An 11,372-nucleotide genomic window follows, 5' to 3' on the forward strand; every position below is an offset into this window, starting at 1 on the left:
TTGAACTCAAGCAGTGAAGGGGGCACTGCATATGGTCAGAGACAATTACAAGGATGAAACACCAAAAAGACTGAGTGGAGTCCAGAAGGAGACTCACAAAGACAATAATTTGCTTGGAGACAAGAGAAAAACTGGACACTGAACTTTCCATCTTCATACAAGCCGTTGAGTGAAAAAGGGGAAAGAGTAAACAGCCGTTCAATGTTTAGTAAAGACCTTGATACTATAGGGACACAGACAATCTTTATGAGAAAATCAGCTAGACAAAATTAAAGGCTGATTAAGAACTTATGTTGGTAGGTGTGACTACCTTTTCTGAAATCAAATCAGACACCTATTAATCTGACAGGAAGAAATGCATAATGAAAATTTGGGGTTTTTAAATTTGGTATTCTACAGAAGAAGTTAGAACTCCAATGATGGTACTAAGCTAAAAAGCAAATATAAATGGCATAGAACAGCTATGGCAGAAAGGAAAATAAAATAAATAAATTCAAATTACACCATAGGTAAACAAGAAAAAGCTGTGAGAATAGACAGGGTTCCCGCGGGGTCTTAAAAAGCCTTAAAAGCATTGAATTTATGAATTTGGAAATAATACCTTAAAAAGACTTAAAAAAGTCTTAAATTTTGATGTCTGGGTCTTAAAAATTGTGCTGTATGTAACTTCTCCATATTGTATTTTTCCTTAAAAGTTTCTTTGTCAACCACATTTTGATTAAATCAGGGATGCAAACACATCGCTTTTCAGCGCCTGCGCCTTTTTATTATTAATGGCATTTTGGTTGCGAGCACATCGTGTCTCTACCGATGAGTCTGCTGTACGTTCACGTGCTCGCTGTTTCTCGATGAATTGGGTGCGACATGAAGCGAGTTCAGCGTAACATGTTTCTGAACTTGAGCAGAGTTGTATGCATAGAGGTTTTCACGGAGGACCGGGTCCGATTAACATTATGTGTAAAACCCGAGTCGATAGGAAAACGGCCGTGATCAGAGTCAGTCAGCGCTAATGTTCACGTTCAGTTTCAAGCTGCGTGCCTCCGTTTCTATTGCGATAACAACTGGCTTGGTTTGAAAGTCACGACCACGCGCTGCACTTTCTTTCTCCGTCCCTTTGTTTAATAATATAATTATTAATGAACCATCTTTTTATATCTAAAAAGTTTGCTCAAAGATCACAAAGATGTTAGCAAAAAAGCAATGTGAATGTTAATTAAGCCCATTGCACGAGCAAAGCTCAAGCTGACTCTAGATATAAAAAACGCAAAACTCTAATATAAAGTCACCAGTCACTGGGACAGCAAGTAGACTTTTGAATCTAAAATAATAAGTGGATTAAGCTCTTTTAATCTGCAAGAGAGGAATTAAAAGAGGCACTTTTACTGCTTCTGCTCTATCTAAAAAAGGAAAGAAAACTACATAAACCATAACACACCGATTACATTTATAATCTCTAGACCTGCACTTTCTATCATTAATATACTATACATATTATTGTATTCAAAAGAGTTTGATAAAAGGGGTCATCTACACAAGTATTGCTTCATATGTCAGTGCAAAAACAGTAAAGTGTTTTGTGATGCTTTGACAAACATTGTCAGCTTTGTTCATTTATGGTTGGATTTATGAAATATAATGTGAAATTAATATAAATGAATGCAGCCAGATGGAAGGCCCTGGTTACGTTGCAGGAGGTGGCCAGGAAGAAGAGGAAGAAGGAGTAAAGCAAGAAGAAGTGCTAGATAGTTCAATAAGAGTTTTGGTTTAACATAAAAAATGAAATTGAATATTCCAAATTAATGTCGGCGTCTTTTGATTTTCGAATTTCATTTTTCTCTACAGTATATACCTAGGTTGGTAGGGATGGCAGGGGTCTGTGGCAATGTAGCCTAAGTATCTGGATATTTGCCTGGGTGTGAGGGCTTAGATTACCTTTCTCTTTTTTGAACATACATGTGTTTGCATCTCTGTTTGTTTAATAAAGTAGTATAAATAAAGAGTGGCGGATCCAATAATTGAGAACGCAACACAGTCCCGGGTCACAGTACAAAATACTGCGAACACGTGATACCTTCAGTAAATGAAGATCACCACAATCATAGACTGCAACACAACACAGCAAAAGGCAAAGGAGAAGTGGGAAAAATCAAAGAAAATCTCAGAAATTCCTTAACAACTTAACATTGTTTGGCAAACTTTCTTGTGGCCTACTGAAAAATTTTTTTCACACTTGCTTGGCTTATCATCTTTTTACCCATTTCACATCGGAAAAATAAATGAACACAAGTTTAAGTATTTTAGTTTTTCTTTGCTGGTAGGGACGTGAAATGGGTATTAATTTTTTATATAAATGGTCTTAAAAAGGTCTTAAAAAGACTTGAATTTAACTTGAAGAAACCTGTAGGAACCCTGATAGAGAAAAGAAATAACAAATGATTGTAACAAACTTAGCATTTCAAGCAAATAAATCTAAATTGTATCTAGTCTACGATTTAAGAGCAATTAATGACAAGAAAAGATTGATGTTCCAAAAACTACATACTTTGCTGACAAGTGTTTCTCCATTTGATAAACATTTTTACTGTGAATTCTGATTTGGATAAGAAATAGATACTTGCATTTAGGTATTTACTTATGAGGAAAAAACATTATACAGGTATAGAATGGATGAACCGCCATTCCAACATGCTGAAAAGTTAGTCTGGTTGATTAACGCTAAATGGTTGATCAAGTGATTGGTTGTCATTGAATAATAGGCTCACAGGAAAACAGTTGATGTTGCCGGCACGGGCAAACAGATGTGGAAGATAAAAAGGGCCTCAGAGTGTCAGGAGATCTGTTTAGCTTGAAGTGAAAAATCTCAGTCATAAATATTATTATCATAGATGTACATGGGGTGAATAAGTGGAATAAAAATGTAGTATTTGTTTCGTGATAAGAATGAAGATTTTGAGTTGTGATTAGAAGGAAAAAACTGATTTGACGGATAAGAGTGAAGAAAAATTTGACTCATCTATAATCACAAGGGATGGTAGATAAAAAGGTATAGAAAAGGAAATATCATCAAAGCCATACTCAAGAAAATGTGTTAAAATACTAATCTTAACAGAATTGATGTTTCACCTTGTATTAATGAGCATGTAAACTAACAAAAGTACACAAATATTCGCAGATCGACCTATGTGTATTGAGGAAATATGGAGTTAAGTGTTATATAAAGAGACTAATTGTCTGTCTATTGAGCTATTTGTGTACAGAAAATAAAAGGAGCAGGAGGAGGAGGAGATAAGACAACATGCCTCATTGTGCGAGATGATCTTGCTTATCTGAGAGTCGACAGATCGGAGAAGCCATAACACGGCCACAGGGGCCTAAACTGGGGGAGACAGAAGGATAAGAGCAACCCCAGAATGTCCAAGTGGGAGGAGCAACCAATGCATCAGAGCTCGTAGGAAGGAGAGAAGGAGAAAGAATGCCATGATATGAAAGAAGAAACATCAAAACCAAATCAAAGTAAAAGCGATTCAAGTATACCGACGGATGGAGAGCAAAGTTTTGAGCACCGAGAGGAAGAAGTGAAAAAGAGAAATTGTCAAAAGAAATTGAATTGAAAAGAACGAAGCTGATTACTACAGAAGTTTGCATTGCTACAGTCAATTAAAGAATGAAGCCGATTACTACAGAAGATTTGCATTGCTACAGTCAATTAAACTGCCTGGCGATGGACTTTTGCCTTAAACGAGGCCCAGTGAAAGATCTGCAACAATATCAAAGGAACAGAATCTAAAAAAAAGACTGAAAACACAGAGACATTGAACAGAGAACATAAGGTGGACATTTTATGGGAAACATCCCAAAGATAACAATGATACAAATGGGGAATATTTACAGTTAAGGAAATATATTTGCAAAGTTGCTTTTTATGATCTAAACTAAACCAGATTTCAATAATGCAATAACATCTTCAAGTCCACATAAATAGGGTGATAAATTCAACAAGAATTCTTATGGATTAAGAGAAAAAGTTAAGGTCAACTCATCTTGATAATATTTAAGGTCATCTGGGAAAATCTGAGTTTAAAAATACATTTTGCAGGCCACCATTTGGAAATTGGTGTCAATGGTATATTAACAAAACATTGAAAATAGGAAAAGGAAGGATAGAAATTTCAGAATGATACAGTAAAAGAAAATGTAAACCTTATGGAATTATAGACTTGAGAAAAGTCAATATGAAATGCTTTATAACAGGAATCTTGAACGAATCAACTATAAAACACTAGATATATTATGAAGACATCAAAGAGTCTAGCTTAAGGTGTAAGGTGAGTAGAGAAATGCTAATAGAAGAATATTATAATCAAATCAGAGCAACATATACAATGAAGGTATTTGAAGATCAAATATATCGATTGGAGAATTATTTTGGATTTGTAGAAAAAGAAAATATTTGACCTCGTTATCATTAGGAGGGAGAGAAAAAGGTTATTAAATATGATGGAGACAGGAAATCATTACAAAAGAAAGGCTATTTAGAATCCTTATAAAAGGATGAACAAAACAATTAATCATAAATTATATGTAGATTCTGTTGATCAACCAAATGGGTACCAAATTGGATAAAGGGATAGGATTAAGCTAAATAAGGAAGTTAATAAAGTGTTGTCAGAATAAAAATACAGGATAAATAAATTATGTACAGTACTACAATCAAAAAGTAGATTATTAAGTTTACAAATACGGCATTAATTTAACTTAGGATAACAACTAGATGCAGCCATTAGAAATACTGAATTTATACTGAACATATACTGAATTTTAATTAGAGGTTAGTGGGTAAATGAGGTGTAGGTGTCTGGTTAGAAAACCAAATGGAAGTTAAAATATTAGGATGATGTAAACATTTGAAATCAACAAAAACAGTATTGAATTGCAACTGGTAGATAATATTGTGGTACTGACGATGATAATCATGATGATGAAGAAAAGGAATAAGCTGTATTTGTATTGAAACAAATATTTCGTATTATGAATGATTTACTTTTGGTTTTTATTTTTAGTAATTTTTGTTTTATTTGCTTTTTGGGTTTCTTTGTTTTTATTTTGGTTACTTATACTTTATTTTATTATATTATACATAGCTATAATGATAACTGTAAGCGCAGAACCAATTGCGCACAAACTGTTTAGGGCTTAAGTTCTTTTACTTTTACATTCAAGACAAAATGAGAATGGAAAGAAGTTTGTTCTTAATGTCCATAGTTCGAAGTGCTGTGGCATAATTGGGTAATTGGTAATGTATAGTGACTTTCTTTAGCCACAAGATAGTAATAAGGGAGATACTGAATTATGAAACAGCACTCCGGATTAAAATAAATAAACAGGAAAACTGAGGCTAGGTAAGCCTCAGAGCGGGGATTATGAAGTAGTTTATTTTAATCTTTAAATGAGCATCATGAGTTTACCATTATAATCCAACTATGCCTTATAGTATGAAGTAGTTTACTATGCCTTATAAAAGCCATCTGTGTGGTGCCTTATGTGGTAGGTGTTTTAAAAAGCCACCTGTGTTAGGAGTTGTAAAACCCATCTGTGTGGAACAGCTGTCTGTACTCATGTTTCAGGGCACAAAGGGTTTTAGTATTAGCAAATAGCCAAGGGTCAAATAGGTCATGGGAAGAAGACACTGGTCTGAGGGATGTCATGTGGGTCTTGCCTGAACAGAAACATATTGTTTTAACTATGAGGGGAGGGAACAAAGACCATATATATTTACCAAACCTGGCTCAGAGGGTCAGACTGATTTGGAGAATCCTCCCAGAACTTCACTCTGGTTCTGGGGGGATTCACCAGGGCGGCCTCGGCTTCTTATTTTGTCCGGAAAATAAAAGTCTATCTCTTGAAATCAAAACCTAAGACTGAAGATTGTTTCATTTGAGGAAAAGGAAAACCACAACATCAATCTTGTAATGTGCTCCCGGATGGACGGGGCACAAATGAATGGCAGAGACAGAGCCTTATGTCTGACCCATGACTAGAAACTGTGAGAGACATGTTGTCATATTTGGGCCCTATACACTTCAGCAAACAAAACATAACAAAGTATTTACCAATATATATTACGGTGTCCTAGAGAAAGCTTACCAAAATCCTGGCCAGTGTGGGATTTTAAGGTTATATGTTTGTAAATAGTTTACTTAGAAGTGTTTTCAATAATCATTATAGCATGCTGAAGTAAAAGATTGTTTGTGTTTGTCTAAGAGAGTGGAAAGTTACTGAGAGGGAGGAGCTTGTGTGTGCAAAAGCTGCAAGGCCATGGTTTCGGTTGGATTAGCTTGGAATGTACAGCTGGTATTGGTCAAGATAAGAGCGAGGCCTGAGGGAGAAAAGCAAACAGACATCCATGTTATTAACCAATGTTTTAATATTTACAGGATAAAATATGCAATGTATTTCTTACTTAATCAGTATTAATCATTGAATAATTGATGTAATAAATATAAGATGTTGTCTTTGAAAATGTGTATTAACCAATGAAATAAAGGTTGCATACAGAATAACCTAATGGGGGCATGGCAGCTCAACCTTGAAGAACAGAATCTCCTGTGCTTGTTCTTTGTGTGTGTGTGTGTGTGTGTTTTCCTCCCTAACAGATTGTTATTAATAATGATTAAAGTGTTTGCTTAGAAGTAGTATTGCAGTAAAAGATTTAAAGAGCACCAATTATGCTAATAAATTGGCACGTTAGCACGTTATTGCAATATCCCATAGTACATACATGTTATTAAAACTTGAACTAATGCATTGTGAGTCTTATAAATTGCTTACATACCTCACAAATTTTCCACTGTCTGGAAAACGCTCGGTTTAGTTCCTGTCTCCGCCTCCCAAAATGTCTAGTGTAATCGGATTGGTCAGATGACTACTCAACTGTTATTGGTCAGCTGGGTTCAGCGTGTGTTTGAAAGGTTACGCCCCTGACTACGCGTGGGTTGACACAGATTCTGACTGAGAGTCACAGCCTCAGAGGCAACGTAAACAAGCGTTATATTTCTCTATAAACGATAGTGTCTGTACTGCCTTACCACTTCGAGCTCGATCCAGAGAGTTCAGACGGCCGTTACGATATAAACGATCTCCGTCAATGAACGCGATTGGATTTAACTTTTTTAGGTGTCCTTAGCTCTGCCAGAATGCTAAACGAAGACGAAAATGTGTTGCAAAGACATCCAAAAGGTAATTATAACGTACTACATAACTATATGGAAACACCAAATGTAGCACATAGAAAGTATTTGTTGAAATGATTATAAAACGATTTCACTTGGTAATTTCTACATTATTTTACTCTAGTAAAATTTATTATAAAAGACTGCTTACATACTCTATTACTGTGCAAACTATATGGAAACACCAAATGTAGCACATATAAAGTATTTGTTAAAATGATTATAAAACGATTTCACTTGGTAATTTCTACATTATTTTACTATAGTAAACTTAATTATAAAATACTGCTTACATACTATTTTACTGTGCAAACTATATGGAAACACCAAATGTAGCACAAAGAAAGTATTAATTGAAATGAATGTTAGTTCTACATTATTTTACTATGGTAAACTTTATTATGAAAGACTGTGCTATGTTTTTACTTACTAGGTTTTAAGGAGAATGCAACATGTTCCAGGGCCTCTTACCTGCGTGATTCATCATCCAGGTTTTGCACAAATTGTCTAAATCCCTACACACAGAACATTTATTGTACCGACTATAAGCCTTTGAGGTGCAGGACTAGAGTAAGTTTTATTACATTTTTAAACCAATAACACTAAAGTATCATTATAGTAACAAAGTACCCAAAAGAACAAAAGATGCAACTTTAAAGAAAATATTATAGTCAGTCAAAAGTTTTTTTTATTTATTACAAATATATATTTAAATGTTAAACAATATACAAATAAACATACTTTAGTAACCATATTGTGCTCTTGTTTCAAAAATTGTTCAATTCATTTCTTACAGCTATCTATTCAGATAAATGGCATATCAAAGCTTTGTCAGCTGGTGCTATTTAAAGGGACACAAGGCAGCATTTTTATGTTAATAAATCATCTTCGTAAGTCGGTATATGGTTAAATGACTCATTACATGACGAATGAAGACTCTCTCGCCCGCCCCTACCGTCTGTAGGAAGAATACCCCACTTGCAAGTTCGCTGTATCCGACCCGGTGTCCTTCAGTCTCGTATAGTCTTAGATATAGAACGCATTTACTCCCAGACACTAGGGGGAGCTAGTAGAGAAATAATACTCAGACTTGCCTTGTGTGCCTCTAAGACGACACTATAAGGTTATCATCCTGTCGTGTGTTGTTCTCCAGATACGCTTGGAGCTTCCTGATCAGATCGGTCACAATTTTGGCTTTCGACGACCCCTGCACTGAAGATGGCATGCAATCACGTCCTCCTTTGAAGGTCTCTCAAACTGTGATGCCAGGTCCATTGGAATCGGGGTTTCCTTCAGCTTATCTTCAAATACCTCATCAAACACCAGCCTGATCACATCCTCCACATAACTGTAGAAATATTGCAGTCAATAAATCTTTTGTTTTGATAATTTATTTCCCTGCTTCATACATTAAGTTTTTAATTATGAATGCATTTGAAATAAAACATTACTGCTTACGGTATGTCACTTGTGTGTTTTGGGAACATAGCCTTGTACTTTCCCTCTCCTGCTTTTGTTACGGCTTGGTGACATTGTAATGGATGGCTGCAAGGTACAAATACCTGTAAAATATAAACAAGCAATTAATTTATTGTAAAAGTAAATACTACTTTATTTAACACAGTTACTAAAATACTTAAATACCTGCACAGCATTCCAATAAATGAGAAAATAAATTTTTTTTTGCTGCAAATCTGAAATCTCAGGCTACGGACGGCAAAGGCATCCACTGATGATGGTGATGGAAACATTGTGAAACGATGCTACTGCCTGGGTTCCTATTATTATGCAGAGAAAAAAAACTTTATACATCTAAGACTGGTAGTGGTTTCACTAGCTAAATACATCATATGTGTTACACACCTTTGCTCCTCATATGCCAGTCAGACTCCTTGTACTGTGTGTAATGATGTTGCATGTTTGCATACAGTGTAGAAGGATGTGTCCAGCTGCGAATCTAGGATATAGACAAATAAAACAAACATGTATTCAGTCAAAAAGACATTATAACAATAGAGTACAACGACTATAACTCGTTAGACTATTCATTAAAACGTTAATGTATTACATATTACATGGCCCAACATTAGCAACACACATTACGTGTTTACTTCGTTTCAAAATCTAAGAAAGCTTCAAGTAAATACAACAGTAAAATACATATAACTTTAAACAAATCATCTGTACTTAGAGTTTCTTGAGTTTGATCATGAGAACAAATTTTACCGGTAACAGTTTAGCTGGTATTTGTATTTGTATTTAGCTTAGCAACTTAGCAAGTTTGTAAACATGTCTAAACCAACATAGATAAAAAAACGATAGTCTGCATAATTCAACATACACGTGTGTAAATATGGTACGTTGTTTATGAAATACAGTATTACAACACAAAACAATTAGCTTGCAAGCTTAGCTCTACACGCACATTATGTTAATCTCCGGTTACCGGTTACGTAATGTACAGTAAAAGGCAAATAATAAACGTGAATACTTACAGCCTGTGATCCATAAGTGCACAGTAATCCAACTTTCAAGAGGAGACTTCGCGCAAATCCAGCTTCGGTTCATGAGAAGCAGTTATTGTGAAAACTCCGTGAACAACTTCTGACTGGATTTTTCCGGAACCGTATTAAACATGATGTCCTCTGTGTAAGTCCATAAAGTGCTATTTTGCCCTCGCATCTAAAGAGACAGCGTCTACTCGAGAGATTTAATCGCTTAAACAATGAAACAAGAGTTTGCAAACAGGGTCAAAGCAGGAGCTCACAACCTCCGCCATTTTAGCTCTCTTCTGACTCGGCGCTCCCCACCCCCGTCTTTGAGGGCGTACCCAAGCAAAGCAGAGAGGGCTGAACTATGATAATGTTGGTCTTATCTACGTCACCAATCCCAGGAAGTAAACTGTTGCCTACAATCCGAGTGTTTTTTGTAGTCCTCGAACGTTAGAGACGATAACTCGCGTCATCATTTTCTTTGAGGTATGTACTTTTTGAATATCGTTAGCATGTACTAATGCACACTTACACACAAAAGGATGTTTAAAAACGTGTATCCCATAATAGGTGCTCTTTAATATGTGTTTATCTATCTAAAGAAGTTAATGTGTGCCTTATTCATATAACCAATTTTACGAATAATGAAATGATGTTATGATATTGAAATGTGTTTTACATAATAATCATTTTCATCTTACAGCTTATGTCTTTTTATGAATAAATGAATGTTTTATTAATGATTTGTTTTTAAGAATGCATTATAATATGCTATGTGAAGTCAATCATATGTGAAGTGGAAAAGTACTGGGGGGAAAGTGACAAAAGTTGTGCGGAGAACAGTTTGTTTTTTCTTTGTCTGTGTGTGTCTATCTTCGCCTGCAGGCTGAAACTGGGTGTGGTAATGGAGTCAGATAAACAGAAAGACCAGTTGGAGAGGAGATTTTCTGAAGAAAGATCGACGTCACATATTTTATAAATATGCATGTTATTTCCGGAGCTGGTGGTTAGTCGCTTGCTGATTGTAGCCTTGAGACTGCCCAGCGCGCTGTAAAACTTTTTCATATCTGATCAATAAATAGTTTAATTTTAATACTGTGCCTTTCCTCTAATTATGAACATGCAATGGACGCCTTAAAGTCCAACAATTGGTGACCCCGACGTTCTTTGGAGGGAAGGAGAGAAGTAAAGAGATAGACGAAAGCGGCTTCCAGTGTTGAAGTCCGAGTAAGGGAGGAATCCTATTTCAACACAACAAGAGCGCTCTACTAAATAAAGGTAAGCAGAGCCTGTTTTATCAAATTCTGCCATTTGAATATACCAAATTACTTGTGTTGAAAAGGATATCCGAACTGAATTTTGTATGGTTTTTCTTAGTGAATTGATCAGAGTGAAAAACTTTTGAAAAAGATTTTTTTGAATGGTGATTACAAACAGTAAATGAGACAGTAGTAATTTATGGTTGGAGGCCATTAGTGTATTAGACACTATAAAGTACCAAGAGGGGTGAAAGGCCCGTTAGGTGGAAATCCTACAAATATTGTAAAAACCAAGTAAAGGTGGGTTGGAGGCCCTCAGCGTATTAGGCGCTGAAAAGTACCAAACAGAGGTGAAAGGCCTGTTGGATGAAAGGTCCACGAATACTGTTAAT

General features: G+C 35.5%; 1 long non-coding RNA gene across 1 annotated transcript; it reads right to left on the reverse strand.

Moving 5' to 3' along the window:
• Positions 1-8,440: 8,440 nt before the first annotated feature.
• LOC135734362 (uncharacterized) lies at positions 8,441-9,691 on the reverse strand. The gene is made up of 4 exons (XR_010527299.2): positions 9,093-9,691; positions 8,874-9,007; positions 8,688-8,791; positions 8,441-8,577 (listed from the first exon to the last, which is right to left on the reverse strand). It is a non-coding gene; the product is annotated as an uncharacterized lncRNA (long non-coding RNA).
• Positions 9,692-11,372: the final 1,681 nt, after the last annotated feature.

Source organism: Paramisgurnus dabryanus, chromosome 7 (genome assembly GCF_030506205.2).
Source record: "Paramisgurnus dabryanus chromosome 7, PD_genome_1.1, whole genome shotgun sequence".
NCBI classification, from domain to species: Eukaryota; Metazoa; Chordata; class Actinopteri; order Cypriniformes; family Cobitidae; genus Paramisgurnus; species Paramisgurnus dabryanus.